General features: G+C 42.4%; 1 long non-coding RNA gene across 1 annotated transcript in view; it reads left to right on the top strand.

The window, feature by feature from the left end:
* Window positions 1-17,759, top strand: part of LOC132376647 (uncharacterized) — a 56,778-nt gene extending 39,019 nt beyond the window's left edge. Inside the window, exon 3 of the long non-coding RNA XR_009506402.1 lies at window positions 17,677-17,759. This is a non-coding gene — a long non-coding RNA (uncharacterized LOC132376647). The remainder of the gene's footprint in view (window positions 1-17,676) is intronic.
* The last annotated feature ends 477 nt before the right edge of the window (window positions 17,760-18,236 follow it).

The following is an 18,236-nucleotide window of genomic DNA, read 5'->3' as shown; positions in this document are numbered from 1 at the left end:
CTGCCACCCTTTATGTCTCAAGTTTCTAGTTACAGGAAAGTTTGTTTCTGGCGCCCATCACGTGCCGCAGATCCATTTTTCTGTCTCTAAGCTGACATGACACCATTTTAACTACCGCTTTAATACATCTTGGTATTTGGCAAGTTCTCTGATCTTGTTCTCCCTCTTGGTCTGAGGGAGGACATGGCATATTTTGCAACTTTATTATAACTGCTAGCATTAACCTGGCAAGTTCCACGGAGAACCCTGTGTGTCGTATCTTTCAACATGGACACACCTGACAACAGCATTCTAATTTGAGGTGATGGGTACTGACTTGTATTGACGTCATAACCTCCTGATAGGATGTGCTCTCTGATCCGTCAGCCTCCCGTGTTGCCCCATCCACACCCTTCCTTCCCTAAAGCTGGTGGTTCCTTATGGCCCGTTAGGAATCTGTTCAGAATCCTGAGTCTGTCCCTTCAGGCCGTCCGCGGTAGACCTCTGCTTATCTCTCCAGTCTCCCATCCCCTTCCGCCTTCTCCTCTAGCCACACTTTGAGATCCTTCCACTGCTGCTTGGAGCTCTGTCATGCCTCAAGCCCCCAAGTTCCCCTCTGGAAGAGCTGGGAGACTGTTGATCTTTCTTTAAAGCACCTCCCGTCTCTCCTCCGTCCTCCTCTCTGCTCCCTATCCCCCTTGTTTCTCACACTACAGCCTTGTCCACCAGCAGGTGCTCTAAGGGTCTCATTCAGTTTGGAAGCTGAGGATTGTAAGCAACAGGATACCAGTGAAACGTGGCTTCAACAACTGGGATTTGTTTTTCTCACAAAATAAAAACCCCGTAGGTTGGTGGACCCAGGGTTGAATTCAGCTGCTTGATGATGTCAGGGTTACGCTTCTTTCTTTTCACTGTTCCCTCATGGTCACAAGAGGGCTGCCAGTGACAGGAGGGCTGCAGCAGCTCCCTGCATCAAAAAGAGGAAAAAGACCTTCTCTTCACTATTATTATTCTTTTTATCAGGGAGGAAAAGATTGCCTCAGAAATCCACCACGAGACTCTCTTTCCTGTGCTATTGGCCAGTGTCCCAACTGCAAGGGTGGCTGCGGCAGTTTGGACTTGATATCACACACTGACGCCAGCAGGGAGGAGTGGACGTTGGAAATAGTCTGACTCAGGACCTTCCTGCTTATGCACACAAAGGGGCCTGAAGTTCACGGATGAGTTTGCATATTACACACCTTTGGACTTGGGGGAGGGAAATGCATTGAGTGTGTGTCAACTTTGCTGCAGTCCAAAGAGCTGTGTGGAACCGTTGAGTTTACTGTTACACAATAATTGAGTTTTACTTCCTTTTTTTCATACTTACACATTAGTAAGGATAACTTCAACTCTATAAAATTTTTTGTACTTTTCTGGGAAAAAAAATGTTTTCCTCCTTTTTGCTCTTCTCTTTCTGGAAATCCTGTTACATGTTTGATCTTTGGTGTTGATCCTCTATGTCTTATCTGTCTTCTCAAATTTTGTGTCGTCTTGTCTTCTGGTCTATTTGGTAATATGTACTACACTGTCCAATATGGTAACCATAGACACATATAACTGTCAAAAATTAAATTTAGATTAATTAAAATTAAGTAAAATTTACAATCCAGCGTCTTAGTTGTAGCAGGTCATATTTCAAGTATCAATAGCAACAGGTAGCTACTGTGTTGGACACCACGATGAGAAAGATTTCCGTCATCAAGGAAAGTTCTATTAAATATCACTGGTGCAGAGCCTACTTAGAAAAGCTTTCTGAGCACGGATCCAGACAGAGTCTGTGAGAGTGTCTTCAACAAATATTTACTAAGTTAAAAGAAATCAGAAAAATTGTGTAAAATAGATTTAAAACACTGGGGTCCATCGCTCTTTGCTCTACTTCGCTATGGGAAACTTTGTTCTAGTAAATTCCCGTTAATAAGTAATCATAAAATCAATCATATGACACATTTTATATCTGTTTCTTCTACTTTGTTATTTAATAAACAGCAATTTTAAGTGGTCATACTTTTGAAAGATTTAAGTGCAAAATTAAATTGTCAAATAGTGGTGACTTGCATTGCAAGCAGAATTACTGTAAAGATATATATATATGTGACAGTTAATTATTCAGAACACTTAATGGGTTCCATTAATGTGAGCAAATTCAACTCATTAATTATTTTCCCAGCAGTTATCCTTACTAATGTGTAAGTACGAAAAAAAGGAAGCAAAACTCAATTATTGTGTAACGATAAACTCAATGGTTCCACATAAGCTCTTTGGACTGCAGCAAAGTTGACACACACCCAATGCAGTGCACCAAAATCCAAGGGTATGTAATATGCATGCTTTGTGTCTTCATTATTTGTTTGACTGTTTTACTTTTAAAAACCTTAGTTTTAGGGACTTCCCTGGTGGTCCAGTGGTTAAGACTCCGTGCTCCCACTGCAGGGGGCATGGGTTCAATCCCTGGTCAGGGAACTAAGATCCCACATGCTGCATGGCATGGCCAATAAAACAAAAAACAAAAGAGACCCCCAAAAACCTTAGTTTTAAATCATTACGGATTCACAGGAAGTTTCAAAGACAGTACAGAGATGTCCTATGTACCCTTCACCCAGATGCCCCCAATGGTTACATCTTATAGAACAGTATCAAATACTGATAGTTACAGCATCACAACCAGGAAGTTGACATTGGTACAATGTGTCATTTCATCCCATGTCTAGTTTCACATAGTTGCTATAATCAACTATTGTACTAGATTACACATTATACTATATTAAAGCTATTCCATCACCACAAGACTCTATTGTGTTAGCCGTGTGTGGTCCCCACTGCACCCCCCCCCCCATCATTCCTAACCCTGACAACCACTAATCTGTTCTCCGTCTCTGTGACTCTGATCTCGAGAATGTTACAGAAATGGAGGCTGAGTGTGCAGCCTTCCATATTGGCTTTTCACGCAGCATACTATCCTTGAGATTCGTTCAAGTTGTTGCTTCTACAAAAGTTTCTTTTTATTCCTGAGGGTCATGGTATGCATGTCCTACACTGCGCCTAAGCTTTTGTAGGACGTTTTAGTTTTTTCCAGTTTTTGGGCAATTACAAATAAAGCTGTGATGAACATTCTGGTAAGGATTTTGTGGGAGCCTAATGTTTCAGTTCTCCAGGATAAACGTCAAGGAATAGGATTGCTGAGTTGCACGCTAAGTGTACATTTAATCACTTAAGAAGCTGCCAAACTATTTTCCAGTGTCGCTGTACCATTTTACGGTCTCACCAGCAAGGTGTGAGAGGTCCGGTTTCTCCACATCATTGCCAGTGTTAGGCACTTTCACTGTTTTTAATTTCAGCTACTCAGTGGGTGTGTAGGATAGCTTGTCATGGTCTCTATTTGCATTCCACTAACAGCCAGATGTTAAACATCTTTTCACACGGTTCATTTGCTACCTGTACGTACCCCTGGTGAAATGTCTTTTAATGTCTTTGGCGTGTTTTCCAACTTGTTTGTAGATTTGGTTTTTACTATTGAACTTCTAGATTTCTTTATATATTCTAGACACAAGTCCTTTGTCAGATATGTGGTTTGGAAATACTTCTTTCACCTTCTTAAAAGGGTCTTTTTTTTAAAAAATTAATTAATTAATTAATTTATTTTTGGCTGTGTTGGGTCTTCGTTTCTGTGCGAGGGCTTTCTCTAGTTGCGGCGAGCGGGGGCCACTCTTCATCGCGGTGCGCGGGCCTCTCACCATCGCGGCCTCTCTTGTTGCGGAGCACAGGCTCCAGACGCGCAGGCTCAGTAGTTGCGGCTCACGGGCCTAGTTGCTCCGCGGCATGTGGGATCTTCCCAGACTAGGGCTTGAACCCGTGTCCCCTGCATTGATTGGCAGGCAGATTCTCAACCACTGCCTCACCAGGGAAGCCCCTTAACAGGGTCTTGACATAGCAAAAGATTTTAATAATTTTGATGAAGATCAATTCAGAATTTTTAAATGGAGCATTCTTTTAGTATCATGTCTGAGAATTCTTCACTAAGCCCTAGGTCCCAAAGCTTTTCTCCCATGTTATCTTATAGGAATTTTATATTTTATAGGTTGATATTTCATATTCTAATCTATGATCCATTTTGAGTTAATTTTTATATAAGGACTAAAATGTATTGAAGTTCATTTTGGTGCTGATGGAATTACTGTGGCACCATTTGTTGAAAAGACTATCCTTCCTCTGTTGAACTGTGTTTGCACATCTGTCAAAACTCAGTTGACCATACTTGTGTGGGGCTATTTCTGGGTTCTCTCTTCTGTACCTTTGATCTGTGTGTCTATACCCTTCACTACTGTCACACAGTCTTGATGACTATAGCTTATAGTAAGTCATGAAATTGAGGATACTTTCTTCTTATATCAAAATTGATTTAGTTATTCTAGTTCCTTTGCCTTTCCATACAAATTTTAGAATAATTTCGTCTATATCTGCAGAAAGTTTTGCTGAGATTCTGATAGGAATTTCATCAAACCTATATATCATCTTGGGGAGAATTACCCTCCTTACTACATTGAATTTTCCAATCCACGAACATGGCTGGCCGTTCCAATTATTTAGATTTGGATTTCTAAATTACTAATGGATTTCTTTCATTAGTACCTTACAGTTTTCAGCATGCAAACCCTGTATGTGTTTGGGTAAGTATTTTTAAGTATTTTAAGTATTTCTGAGCGATAATAAGGTGTGTTGTATTTTAAAATTCCACATGTTCATTGCTAACATATAGAAATACAGTTGATTTTTGTGTGCTGATCTCGTTCCCCAAGACCTTGATGAACTCACTTTCTAGTTCTATGAGTTTTTGTAGATTTCTTGGGCTTTTCTACACAGATCATGATGGCATCTGCAAATGGACATCTCTTATCTGTACACCTTTGTTTTATGTTTTTGCCATGTTTCCAGACCTATGTTGTGTGTGGGTGGGAGAGCGGACACCCTTGCTTTGTCTTGTTTTGGTATCAGGGTCATACTCACTTCACAGAATGAATTGGGAAGTGTTCCCTTTTCTTCTGTTTCCTGGAATACATCATGTAAAACTGGAAATTTCTTTTTTAGTATCTTAAATTATGAATTCAATTTTCTTAATAAGGCTATTCAAATTATTTCATATTGGGGAAGTCATTCTTTCCAAAAACTTGCCTCTTTCTCTGGCCTCTGTTGCTTCCAACAGGAAATTTGCTGTCATTTTAATAGCTTTTCTTGTATAGGTCAGGGGTCCTTTCTCTCTCACTGTTTTCTTTGTCTTTAGTTTTCAGAAGTTTGACTATGATGTGTCTTGTGTGGATTTCTCTAAGTTTATCCTGTTTGGTAATTGCTAGCCTTCTTGAATCTATAGGATTTTGGCTTTTATTAAATTTGAAAAAATTTCAGCAATTATTTTTTAAATGCTTTTCAGCCCCAACCTATTTCTCCTCTTCTTCTGGGACGTCAATGACATGAATATGAGACTTTCTGTTATCAGTCCGCAGGTCTCTGAGGCTTTGTTCATTTTTTTCAGTCTACTTACTCTGTGTTCTTCGGATTAGGTCATTCTTATGTCTGAACAGACAGCAAGGGTCACCAGACATAGGGGGAGGTCTGCAAAATGAGAGAAAAGCAAACAGAAAGAGAAAAGCAGATAACTAGTAAGAACTTAAGGAAATGATTAATGAGTGAGGGAAATTCCAAAAGACATCACGTCCATTCAGTAAGCACTGGGCGCTATAGAAAGAAAGGACAAGAGAAAACTCATAGAGCTTAAAAATATAATGGTCAAATAACCAAATTCAGTAGGAGCCTGGAAGGTAGATTTAAGGAACTCTCTCAGACCAGAAGATGGGGAAGGTACAAAATCTGAGAAGGCAGGTAAGACATAGAGGATCAACACCAAAGATCAAAAGTGTGATAGGATTTCCAGAAAGAGAACAGCAAAGAGGAGGAAAATATATTTTTTCCAAAAAAATAATACAAACATTTTTATATAGTTGAAAGTAGCCCAATTTCTCAACTGGAAGGAACCTACCATGTGTCAAATAGAACAAAAAAGCCACAGGCTTAGGCGCCTCACTGAGGAATTTGACTATCAGGATAAAGGCTTTTTCAGGAAAGAAGGTCACCTGAGAATCATTTTTGACAAGAGTTCTCATCAGGACGTTAGGCGCTAAAAAAGGGAGGGCACTTCCTTTTTGTTTATTTCAAGATTTTGCTGGTGTTGTTCACTGTTTTGTCTATTGCTTCTGAACTCTGGGGAGGGTCCATGAGTACTTGCACGTCCTTTTAACAAACAAATGAATGCAGGAGTTGAGTGAGGGCAGGAGAAGTGTACACCTTCCCATCAGGAATGAGCTTCTTTGTCAAGCCAGCGTTCTTTAAGACATGCTGCTCCCATAGTTCCCCCTCCTGTAACAGGGTGTGGGTCTGGCTGGAGTTCGCTGCTGGGTGGCTTGATGGGACAGTGGTGCCGGTGTCCGTCCTGCTCCGAGTGTAAAGTGAAGAACCTTTGTATCCTATTACCAGTTAATCACTAAAGGGATGCTGCCTATAAACTTAAATTATCCATAATGGCCCATCACTGGGACCCCTGCCTCCGAGAGATTAAGGTAAATGAGCATTCGGCTAAAATACCTTTGTTTAGCTCCCAGGGAACCTCCTGACCCCGCCCACCTGTGAATGACTGCACGCGGGAGAAATTAACACCTCCCCTCCGGAGGCCGCCGGGAACCAGGAAGTGCTTGGCTTTAGTCCCGCCCCTTGTAGTATAAAAGGAGCCTGACTGCTGACGCAGGCGAGACGGCTTCTTGGGGCGCGAGCCCAGCGTCTTCTTGGTGTGCTGGCTTTCTGGATAAAGTCACTACTCCTTTCCCCAATAACTCGTCTCTCGATTTATTGGCCTGTCGTCCGGCGAGCGGCACGAGCTTGGACTCGGGAACGTGAGGTCTGAGAAGAGCGTCTCACGGCGAAGGTGAGAACCGAGCCGAGAGGGGGCTCAGCAGAGAGGCACAGCGTGGCCCCTGGCGCAGTTCCCACCGCTGGGCCCGTGGGCAGGCGCTGGCTCCAGGCAGAAGGCAGAAAGCAGAACCCCAGGGGTTGCCCTTGGTGCGGGGAGGTGGTTACGGGGGCCTTCCTTTCACGGGGCCCTTTGCATCTGAAGGGGATTGAAGGCGGCTTTAGGGGGTCGTGTTTGTTCCACGTGTCCACCCGTCACACAAAGGGAACCGCTTCAGGAGAAGCGCGGGAATGCTGAGCTGAGGCTGCCGGAGGGGAGGAGCTGAATCCAGCGGCTCCCCGTCCAAGAGCCGCCACATCCAACCAATGGATGACAGGCACGGGGCTCTGATGCCCACGTCTGAGTCTTTCCGGTGAAGACCTAGTGAGGCCTCAGCAGATGGCGATCCCGCTTCCTCTTTGGTGCAGATTTCTTTTATTACTGCGTAGTCTGGGTTCTTTTATGCATCCCAGGCTGGTCAGTGCTGGGTGATCGGGTCATTGCAGCACGGCCCATATTAATCTCACACACACACACACACACACACACACACACACACGTTTTCTTTTTTGAAGTTCATTTGCATGGACCGTTTTCAGGAGAACTACGGAAGAGGTTTGCTTTTTTTCAGTAGCACTCTGCAACATTTTCTAGTACTGGTCCTGCCATTTCATCAACTAAAACTAAACTAACTAAACTTCTAAGCCTCTTTCCTCATTTGTGAAACCATTATGATAGGACCTAAAATAACCTTCCTCAAAGGGTAAGAGTGTTATGAGGAGTCGATGAGATAAAACATGTAAAGCCCCTAGCAATGTGTTTGGAAGAGAATAATTCCAAACAATTTCAGTTGTTAGTACTGTTATTGTTGCTGTCATGACTCATTACATTTAATCATTAAAATTCTAGAGAAAAGACACTACAGTTACTCCAATTTTACGAATGTTCTGATAATTTAAGAAGCAACTCAAGAAAATCTAGCCGTGTGTCATATATTTAGGCGTTGGCTTAGATCACACAATTATTTCTAATTGTTTTTCCTACAGAATTAGACAATTTTCTATAGACTGAAACTACGACTCAACGATTTAAAACATTTCATAATCAGAAAGGGAACATTATTGATTTAAGTCATATTGGGGAAAAGCCGTCTCGTGTTAAAGTCATGTGTCAGTTTTGGGGATGATGTACCTGGCGTGTCCTCTGAGTCAAGGTCACTGAGGGACCCGAGGACCTCCATGCTGGTCCAGCGTGGTTCTCAGGCTGTCGAATTTCAGGTACAGTGGATGGCCTCAAAGCATCTCTTATAATGAAATATTGAATTGATTTATTCCTACGTACCCAAAGGCATTTCTGGTCAATTCAGGCTAACTGGAAAAGCTGAGAAAAACACTTAAAATTCTCTGCCGTTTCATTCTGCCCGACATCTCAGTTCAGAGCTGCTCAGTGAAGTGGGCCAATAGGCCTGATGCCCAAGATGAAAGTACCCGAATAAAAGATGAACATTTGCATTCACTCCAGCTTTCATGCCCAGATATGAAAGCAAATTAGGGACACTTAGGGAATCATTTCATGGCAATGGGGACTGAAGATTATGGGTTTTGACTACTGAAGAACATCAAGAAACCACATTTTTTATATATAGGTTTGCAAATGCATTGTGATCTTTGTCTGCAGTGACTCATGCCTATTTGTGCCTTAATTCACAGTGTTTCAACCTGAGCTTCACAAATTACTATCTCTGTGACCTCAGGCAAGAACATTTGGGATCATAGTGAGGATTTTTGAAACTTTAGTTTTGGGTTTTTCAGTTATACACAAAAGTACCCCAACTACCTAACCATAAGACCACTATCTCACAAAAGATTAGCAATACTTTTTTAATATCATCATATAGTCAGTGTGTTTTCATATATCCCTAATTGGATATTTAAATTTTGTTTAAATTGGGATCCAAATGAGGTCGGCATTTTGATTGCTTGAGTGTCTTTTATTTTCGCCTACATTAATTATTCTGTTGAAGGAACTGAGTAGTTTGTAGGGTTTGCCACAGTCTGGATTTCATTTATTTCAACCTCATGGAATTTTTAACACATTACTGTGTTCTCTATAGCTCCTATAATTTGGTAGATAGATCTACATGTTTGATCAGATTCAACCTTGATTTTGTTTTTCCTTCCTTCCTTCCTTCTTTCCTCCCTCCCTCCCTCCTTCCCTTCCTACCTTCCTTCCTTCCTTTCTTCTAGACTACTTCTTTCCATCAGGAAGCACATGCTGTCTGGTTGTCTCTTTTATTGGTGATGTTTATCATCCATTGATGAGCTGTGCTTAGATTTATTAATTCGTTAATTCATTATACTACAAAATGTGATATTCTAGTTCTATTATACTTAGTTTATTTAAAGCTGGGATAATTCAAGAAAGAAACTTTCCCTCGTTAACTATTGGGTTAACGCAATAATGCAGATGTAGGAATTTTATAGGAAAGACCTGATTATTGCTTGAATCCCTCTTCTCCCTTTTTAAAACCCAGTTTTAAAATAATGAGTTGGCTCCCTAACATATATCCAAGGTTGATTAATGGGTTGAAGGTCTTTCCTTTTTTAAAAGTATTGTAAACCTCTAGATATTTCATGTGTTTCGATCCCTTGCAATTGATATCTTTGTCGATGTTCAAATCATTCTATTTGCAGCCAGTGGGAGCCTCTTCAACTTAGCTCCTGAGTCCTTTTGACAAGACCCTGGTGGTCTTGACAGCTTCCTTGCTTTCTGGTGGGACAAGATGTTCCAGATTTATCTTATACGTTGGAATCAGCCATTTCTCAAGGACCCCTACTTTATTTGAAGGCTGCAATCTGAGATGTGGTACTGCTGTGTTAGTCTTTGTTTCTAGGCCTTCTCAGTGTATAGAACTAGAAAATACGTATTATTTTTTAAAGATAAGTCATCAGCTTATGCTCATGTTTCCAAACTGTGCACTACAGGGCTTTTCCCTCCCTCATTAATCTTGTCTCCCTTCAACAGCGCTGAAAATCTCAGCTCACAACCAAAATACTTACTTGATATATCTTTCAAAACACGTAACAACACTGCCACAACCACCATCATGAAAATGGTTTTAGAATTTTTTAGGCTTTTCCTTTTTGTCCTTCGGGACCATCCTACTCTGGACATATGGTTAAATTTTTGTGTTTTAAAGCTTAGCGTGATTCCTCTCTGAGTCATTTTGCTGCCAAATAGATACACAGGTTTGTTTTGTTTGCTTTTGATTTTTAGGGATGGCTTTTGAAAATAGATTTAAATTTGTTTAATAAATGATATAAATAATTACATCATTCTAAAGTCAAATCTATTTTTTAAAAATCCAAAGAAATCTATCTGCCATCTGTCACTCCTAATTTTCTCTCTCCTTCAATAGGTAACCATGGGCAGGTGGTAATCCTTAAAAAGTCAATAAATAATTGTTATGAGTACTTTTTAAGCAAAGTATTCTACTAGTTTTGCTAAGTGACCTTTTAACATACTTTAGAATACACTCATCTGGAAATAAAATGTAAAAGCTGAACAGTATTTTTAGATGCTTTCTTTTTTCTTTTTAAAGGTAATTTGTTCTGTTTTTAGAATCTGGAAATTAAAATAAATAAAGAACAAAATAAAAATCATTCATGATTTCATCACTTAGAAATAGCCAGTGATAAAATTTAGTTTATTTTCTTTTAGCCTTCTTTCCTCTCCAACTGATTTTTTAAACTGCAGTTGCAAATTGCATTATGATTTTGTATTTTGCCTTTTGTTGTGCTTAAAGTTATATCCTGTGCAATTATCCATGTCTTTTTACATTTGTTTCTAAAGACAGCAAAGTGTTCTATTATTTTCATTCATCTACTCAACACATATTTATGGAACTACTTGTGCGTGGAAGGCACAGAGACAGGCACTAGGGAAACAGCAGGAAACAAAACAAACCAACTCCTGCCCTCATGGAGCTTATGTGTCTCCACACCACACACACACCACACACCATACACACATCACACAGCACACACACAGCACACACACATACACACAGCACACAGCACACATACCACACACACACACAGCACACACACACACCACACAGCACACACACACACCACACACACCACACACACACACACACCACACACACCATACACACACGCCACACACACCACACAGCACACACGCCATACACACACACCACACACACCATACACACACACAGCACACAGCGCACACACCACACACACACTGTACACTGCACACACACCACACACAGCACACACACACATACACACACACATCACTTAGCCTACCCTGAGGGTTGCCTACTTAAGTTGTATGTAATTACTTGCTGTTATAAATATTGTTCTGATGAGCTTCCCAACAGATAAATCTTTGAACCTGTCAGGATAGGTCACAGAAGTGGAATTACGTGTATAAAACATCAATGATATAGGTATTAATTTCTAACAGAGTCTACCTAAGGATCTGTCAGAACCTCTTGATGGTGAAGGGCTAAGGTGATTGTATCTATACTGGTCTCTCGTGTATGGGAGGGTTGATGTCCTGATTCTTCTGATTCTTTTATCTGTGGTCCAGCCTCCTCTGTGTGGGGATGGAAATTCAGATGGTGAGGGGGTGAAGATGAGAGGCTTGGCTTGGCTGCAGTCTTGGGAGAACCAGTGGAGTTGGCATGGGTCTCAGAGCCTCAGCAGAGAAGTAAGAAGGGAGAGGGCTGAGGGCAGGGTCTCCAGCCTGTGATCAGAGCTGTCTTCCCACACTCCCTGCACCATCCATGAGATGCAGGACCTGGACTTCACGTGTCTGTCTTCATCAAGCCTTATAGGCGAGAAAAGAGCGCTTAGTTCTTATGGGCTTATGAATTCCTAAGAATGGTTATAGAGTCGGAATGTTTGAGTTGAATCCTGACTCTTATGTACTCACTGTATGACTTTAGGTAAGTTTTTAACCTGGCCAAGTCTCTGTTTATTCACTGGAAAATAGCAAGTACCCATCTCAGAAAAATTAAGTGGAATAAACAATATAAAACATTTATTGACAATCTAGGGATGTATGAAGTACTAAATAAATGCCACTTATTGATAAAAACCAGGATACAAAACATGCTGGTGATCAAGTCTTGATGACTAGCATGAACTTATTCTTTTTTTAAAAAAATTAATTAATTTATTTTTGGCTGCATTGGTTCTTCATTGCTGCTGCGCGCGGGCTTTTTCTCTAGTTGAGGCGAGCAGGGGCTACTTTTTGTTGCGGTGCACAGGCTTCTCATTGCAGTGGTTTCTCTTGTCGCAGAGCACGGGCTCTAGGCGTGCGGGCTTCAGTAGCTGTGGCATGTGGGCTCAGTAGTTGTGACTCGTGGGCTCTAGAGCACAGGCTCAGTAGTTGTGGCACACGGGCTTAGTTGCTCCGCAGCATGTGGGATCTTCCTGGACTAGGGCTTGAACCCATGTCTCCTGCATTGGCAGGTGGATTCTTATCCACTGCGCCACCAGGGAAATCCAGCACGAACTTATTCTTAAATCACTGAGTCAATGTTCTTCAAACCATAATATGGAATATTTTTAAGTAAAAATTTCAGATTTGGCCAAGTCCTCATTTCAGGGCACACATTAATTTTGACAGAATATCCTTTATTTCTGTTTATGTGATTTGCTTCAAGCTTGCTTTAATGACCAAAAAGAAGATACAAACTTTTCTCCCTTAAATTACTCCCTGAAAAGTGCAGACCTCAAATGGAGGACTGACATCCATGAAAATGATAGTGTAGGGAACTCTGAGACTCATTTTTCCCACAAACACTGACAAAACTGGCAACTCTGGAGGACAGGCATAGGTTTACAGCAACCAAGCAAATGCCTAATCAAGAAAAAGGAAACTATGGGAAAAAAAGAAAGAAAAAAGCAAAGAAAAAGGAAACAGAAAGACAGGAGAGCTTTGGGGCATTTTAACTTATCGTTGCCCCACCCCCTCCCCAGCTTGGCAGTGGCCTTGAAGGTGACATCCCACATTCCCAGTGGGGGTTCCTGCTTCCAGGGAGAGAAGAGCAGACCCAGGTCCCAGGGAGTCATGTTTGTCTGTTTGGCCTGTCTGGGGGCTCCCTGAAGGACTGATATAAAGGGATTGCCTTTGTTTCCTCTGAACCAGAACTCTCTCAGGGAGAAAACTCAACTCCAGGAAGATGGTCCTTGAAGACACTGAAAGGACAGAAGGTAACAATTGGGCAAACAGTAGACATGCTGAAAGCCCAGGAGAAGGAGCTGGGGAGTCAGATTTGGGGAATAAGTGTTTTGAAAAGCTCCCATGCAAACCAGGGAATCTGGAAGGCCATACTCATGCCCAGGGCAGGATGCATTCTGAGAAAGACCTGAGAAGAGCCTAGGCATTCTCCTCTGGCTGATGTTTAGGCCCGGCACAAGCAGGAAGTGAGGGCTAAGGCAGACTTGTGAATGGTGTGGCCAAGTGCTAAAGGTGTGCCTCAAGCAGAGCCAACCAGCAATGTCTGGGAGTCTCCTTTCCTTCCCTTCCCTTCCCTTCTCTTTCTTATCTTCTTTTCTTCCTTTCTTTTCTCTTTTTCCTTCTTTTTTTTTTTTTTTAACTCCAAGCATTTAAGGAAATCTCCGTCAACCACTGACTACTAACCTAAATGAACAAAGACTTCAAAGACCACACATGACAAAGAATAGAGTTTTTACAAAAATAGTTTGGAAAAGTTCCTAAGCAAACACATCACTACAACCCACAGCAGCAGCAACAACAAACCCTGGGGAGTATCTGATATTCAGAGTTACCCCACTATAATATTCAAAATGTTCAGTTTTCAGCAACAACAAAAAATTGAGACATGAGAACAGACAAGACAGTGTGACCCATTTATAGGGAAAAAAACCCAAACAAACCTAGAAATTGTCCCCAAGGAAGCACAGATGTTGGAATTACTAGACAAAGACTTTAAATCAACTGTCCTACAAAATGAAGGTGTCTAGTTTCTGTTTGTCAAGGAGCAGCTTCAGCTCCCATTACATGGCTGTTTCTCAGCATCTTCAGTCTCTCTCCTCCATATCCTAGTGTTTGGCCAATACTTTTTTGGACACAAATAGAGGAATTCAAGTTTTTCCATATTAAATGTTACTTTATAAAGCCTCCCACCTTGGAGAAATGGCTGATCCTAGGAATGGAGCAGGATATGTTTATAGGACGAGCCTGGAACATCCCCAAAGTATGGATGTAAACCCAAGGGACACAGGAGCCAATTGAAAAATCTCCCAAGGGTCAAAGCTGGAACAATTTGAGCAAAAAATATATAAAGTAGTATTGGATTATTTACCAAAGTATAAATATCCACCTGTCCATTCTGATATAAGTAATTGATTTAATAAGTAAGTAAATGGGGGACAAGATCAAATCTCTCATGCAGAAAAATTCCAAATAATTTGCATAGATCCTCTCCCTCAAGGAGGTAGAGCCTAACCCCACCCTGAAGTGTGGGCTGCACACAGTGGCTTCCTTCTGACAAACATCAGCACAAGTAGATGACCAAGAGCGACATCAGCCATAGTAAGTCACGTTGATAGTACGTAGCCTTCATACAATATGATGAAAAGGACACTTCACCTCTGTGGGATTCCTCCCTGGAACACATGACCCCTGCTCATCACACAAAAAATCAAACAAATCCCAATCTGCAAAACACCTGACCAGTACTTCTCGAAACTGTGGGTCATCAAAACAAGAAAATTCTGAGTCACAGTCTAGAGGAGGTTATGGAGACATGATGACAACTGCCATGTCTCCTGGGTGGGGTCCTGGAACAGAGGAAGGACATTAGATAAAATGAGGGGAATCTGAATCAATTCTGGACTTCAGTTAACAATCATGAGTCAGCATTCGTTAACTGTAACAAAAGCACCCTACGGGTGTAAGGTGTTGGTAACAGGGAACTGGGTGCAGGGCATTGGGAATCTCTGTAATGTCTTCTCATTTTTCCTGTAAATCTGTAACTATTCTAAAACATAAACTTTATTTAGAAAACTGCAGCTCCCCATTTCAGTATGAAGAGAAGCTGCTTCTCAGGCCCCCCTGCAGTTTAGCTGTCTCTGCTGGATCTGGGTCATTGGTCAGTGTGACCACTTGAAGGGCAGCCGGAACAGGAGCTGAAAGGAGACCCCCTGAGGTTTATTGTATATAATAAAACCCTTTTATTACACATAATAAAACTGCAGAGAACTGCCTTTTAGCATGTGCAGAAAACCCTGGAGTCCAGCTGGTCCTAGAGACACTGCCTTGCTTGGGGCTGATTTATTTGGTCACCTATTTGCCCAGTTCCTTCCCTAGGTGTGTTGCATGGGCCAACTTAAAAGCAGCATTTCTTCTAAGAAATTGTATGCCTCACCCTGGAACAAAGAATGAGAACATGTTTTCTGCCAAGGGGGAGTAAATTTTAGGAGTCGAGGAAGCCTTCTACTATAAGAAAACCGTGGTATATGAGAACATAATGGGTTAAGTTGACATCTTATTCCCCATCCCAATGGGAAAATAAAAATCCACTCCAAAGTGTTAACTAAGGAGAGAGAGAGAGGTGTGGGCAGAGCCAAGGGAATCTGCAAAGAGTAGGGAGGGACTCAGAGCGGCTACCACCCCAGGGCCCGAGGGTCTCCCTGGCTTCACGGGGCGGGCACCGTCTAAGCCCGCAGCCTCCGCTGGGACTGTGGCACAGGAGTGGAGGATGAGGGGCGGGAGACCCTGACTCCTGCACACCCCACGCCCCGCTCCCTCCCGCTGGTCCCCAGCGCTCAGCCTCCCAGGGCGCTGAGCAAAGTGGAGCAGGCCGAGGAGGGACGCGGGGGCCAGCGGGATGAGGAACCACGGGAGACATCAGTGCACAGTGGGACTTGAACGAGATGCCTGCCTCCCAGCCTGTCTGTACATAACAAGGTCCCAAGGCACCAGGAGCACCTTTCCCACCACCTGCTCGCCAACACCTGTGCCTTAGTCTGTTCTCCACACATGGAACCAGGACTTCTCGCAGGGCAGCTGATTCCATGTTTCTAGCAAGGAAAATCCAGGATGAGTCTGGAAGGTGTCGTGGCCCGACAGCAAGGGGCTGTGCTGAAGGCACAAAGGAAACGCCCGGAGGGCTGCCGGTGCCGCTGTGGTCCTTGGGCCTTGAGCACAGTCACGGCTGCAGTAGGCAGGCACAAGGTTTGTCCCCAGACGACCGATTCACAACCACACTCAGAAGAGAAGAGCTGGTGAAGAGAACACGGACAGACCGTTGCAATAACACACAAGGAGGACGAATATCATGAAATGGTTTTAATTATTTTGCAGATTTTAACAAATAAGTGATGTTAAAAATGTAGGTTGTGTTTCTTCTATTAATTGTGTTTAGAAAGAATGAATATGTACTTGCTTCTATCTATGTGTGTAAGGAAGAAGAAACAACTGCAAACAAGCCAAGAAAGCCAAGAAAAAGTAGGTACTGTTACCTCAAACAGGAAGGAGAAGCTGACTTGTGATCACCCGCAAATAGGCGGCACCGTGTTCCCAGAAGACGAATTCCTTCAACACGCTAAGGAGGAGACTTCACCCTTTTGCCAGGAAAGGAACCCTCTCTGTGGTCCTACTAATCGTAATAAAATACTGATGAGAAATACATAGCTTTCAGTAATTTGTGCAGACTACAGATAACAGTGTATCCTAAAGACCGTGTAATACAGACCAAGAAATATTTTGAAAGTAGAGGATTAAGAGGTACAAACTTCCAGCTATAAAATAAATAAGTCATGAGGATATAATGTACACATAGGGAATGTAGGAAATGATATGGTAACAACTTTGTATGGTGGTGGGTAGTAACCGGTCTTATTGCCGTGGTCATTTTGTAATGTATGAAAATATAAAATCACCATGTCGTACATCTGAAACTAATGTAATAATTTTAAAAAGGATAAAAATAAATAAATTAATTAAAAAGCACCTTTGGGTGTATCAGCTTCCTAAGGCTGCTGTAACAAACTGACGCAGCAGACACTGGTTCTCTGCGGTGCTCTTGGCCCGAAGTCTGAAATCCAGGTGTCGGCAGGCCCGCACTCCCTCTGAGGGCTGTAGGGAAGATTCTTGGCTGTGCCCGCATCACTCCAATCTCTGCCTCCGTGGTCACATGGCCCCCTCCTCTTCTTTTTGTCAGATCTCCCCTGAGTGATTCTTATAAGACCCTTGTTCCCGCATTTAGGGCGCCCCTGAATAATGCAGGATGATCTCTTCATCTCAAGACCCTTAACCGAAAAGGGTCTGAAAACACCCCTTTTCCAAATAAGGTCACATTTGCGGGTTCCAGGAGTGGCGGTCAGGATGTATCTTTTGGGGGCTACTATTCCGCCTACTACAAGGAAGAATGTGACTAGAGTTGGTGAAAAAAACAAAAGAAAACAACAAAAAACACCTAAGACCTAGGGAGAAAGTCTAGAATTAAAAGTGAATTAAATTAAATTAAAAGTGAATTTTTTTTTCTAAAATATATATATATATTTATTTTATTTTTTTTTGCTGTGCTAACGACACCCACAACCCTCGACAACCATGTCCTGATAGTTCTTTAATACCACCTTTTCATTCTCGTCAAGGTACAGCATGGAGATGGCACTGAGTTCCGCTGGGACACAGCACACCTTGGGAATCTTAGAGTTAACTGAGCTGACCAGCGTCTGGACGATTTCGTGGTTCGTGGAGTTCAGGTGATCGGCCGGGGGGGAAAGGGCACTCCCCGTGGCAGTAAAAGGCATGATACCCCAGGGGGATGACGATCCAGTCATTCCACCCCACGTCACTGAAGTCCACGTACAAAGGGTTAAATATCCCCATTCTTCTGTCCCCGCTACTCGATGGGTCTAAAGTTTCTGTTGCGTAAAATGAGTAGGTTCTAGAGATCGGCTGTTCTGTACCGCGCCCGTAGTTGTCAGTTCTGTATTGTATACTTAACATTTCGTTAAGAAGGTAGATCTCATGTTAAATATCCTTACCACACAGAAAAATTCTTACTGAAATTTGATTGTGGAAAGGTAATGCACATTGATGATTTGCAGCTTCTTTGGGGGAAGAAGCTGTGTCTGGTGCCCCGGGGACCTCGGCTTCCCCGCCAGTGCTGGCCTGAGAAGGAATTCTTCGTCTCTGGGATCTGGCAGGA

The sequence above is a fragment of the Balaenoptera ricei genome, chromosome 13 (genome assembly GCF_028023285.1).
Source record: "Balaenoptera ricei isolate mBalRic1 chromosome 13, mBalRic1.hap2, whole genome shotgun sequence".
In the NCBI taxonomy this organism is placed as follows: Eukaryota; Metazoa; Chordata; class Mammalia; order Artiodactyla; family Balaenopteridae; genus Balaenoptera; species Balaenoptera ricei.
The sequence above is the reverse complement of the archived record's forward strand: the minus strand, read 5'-3'. Positions and strand labels throughout refer to the sequence as shown.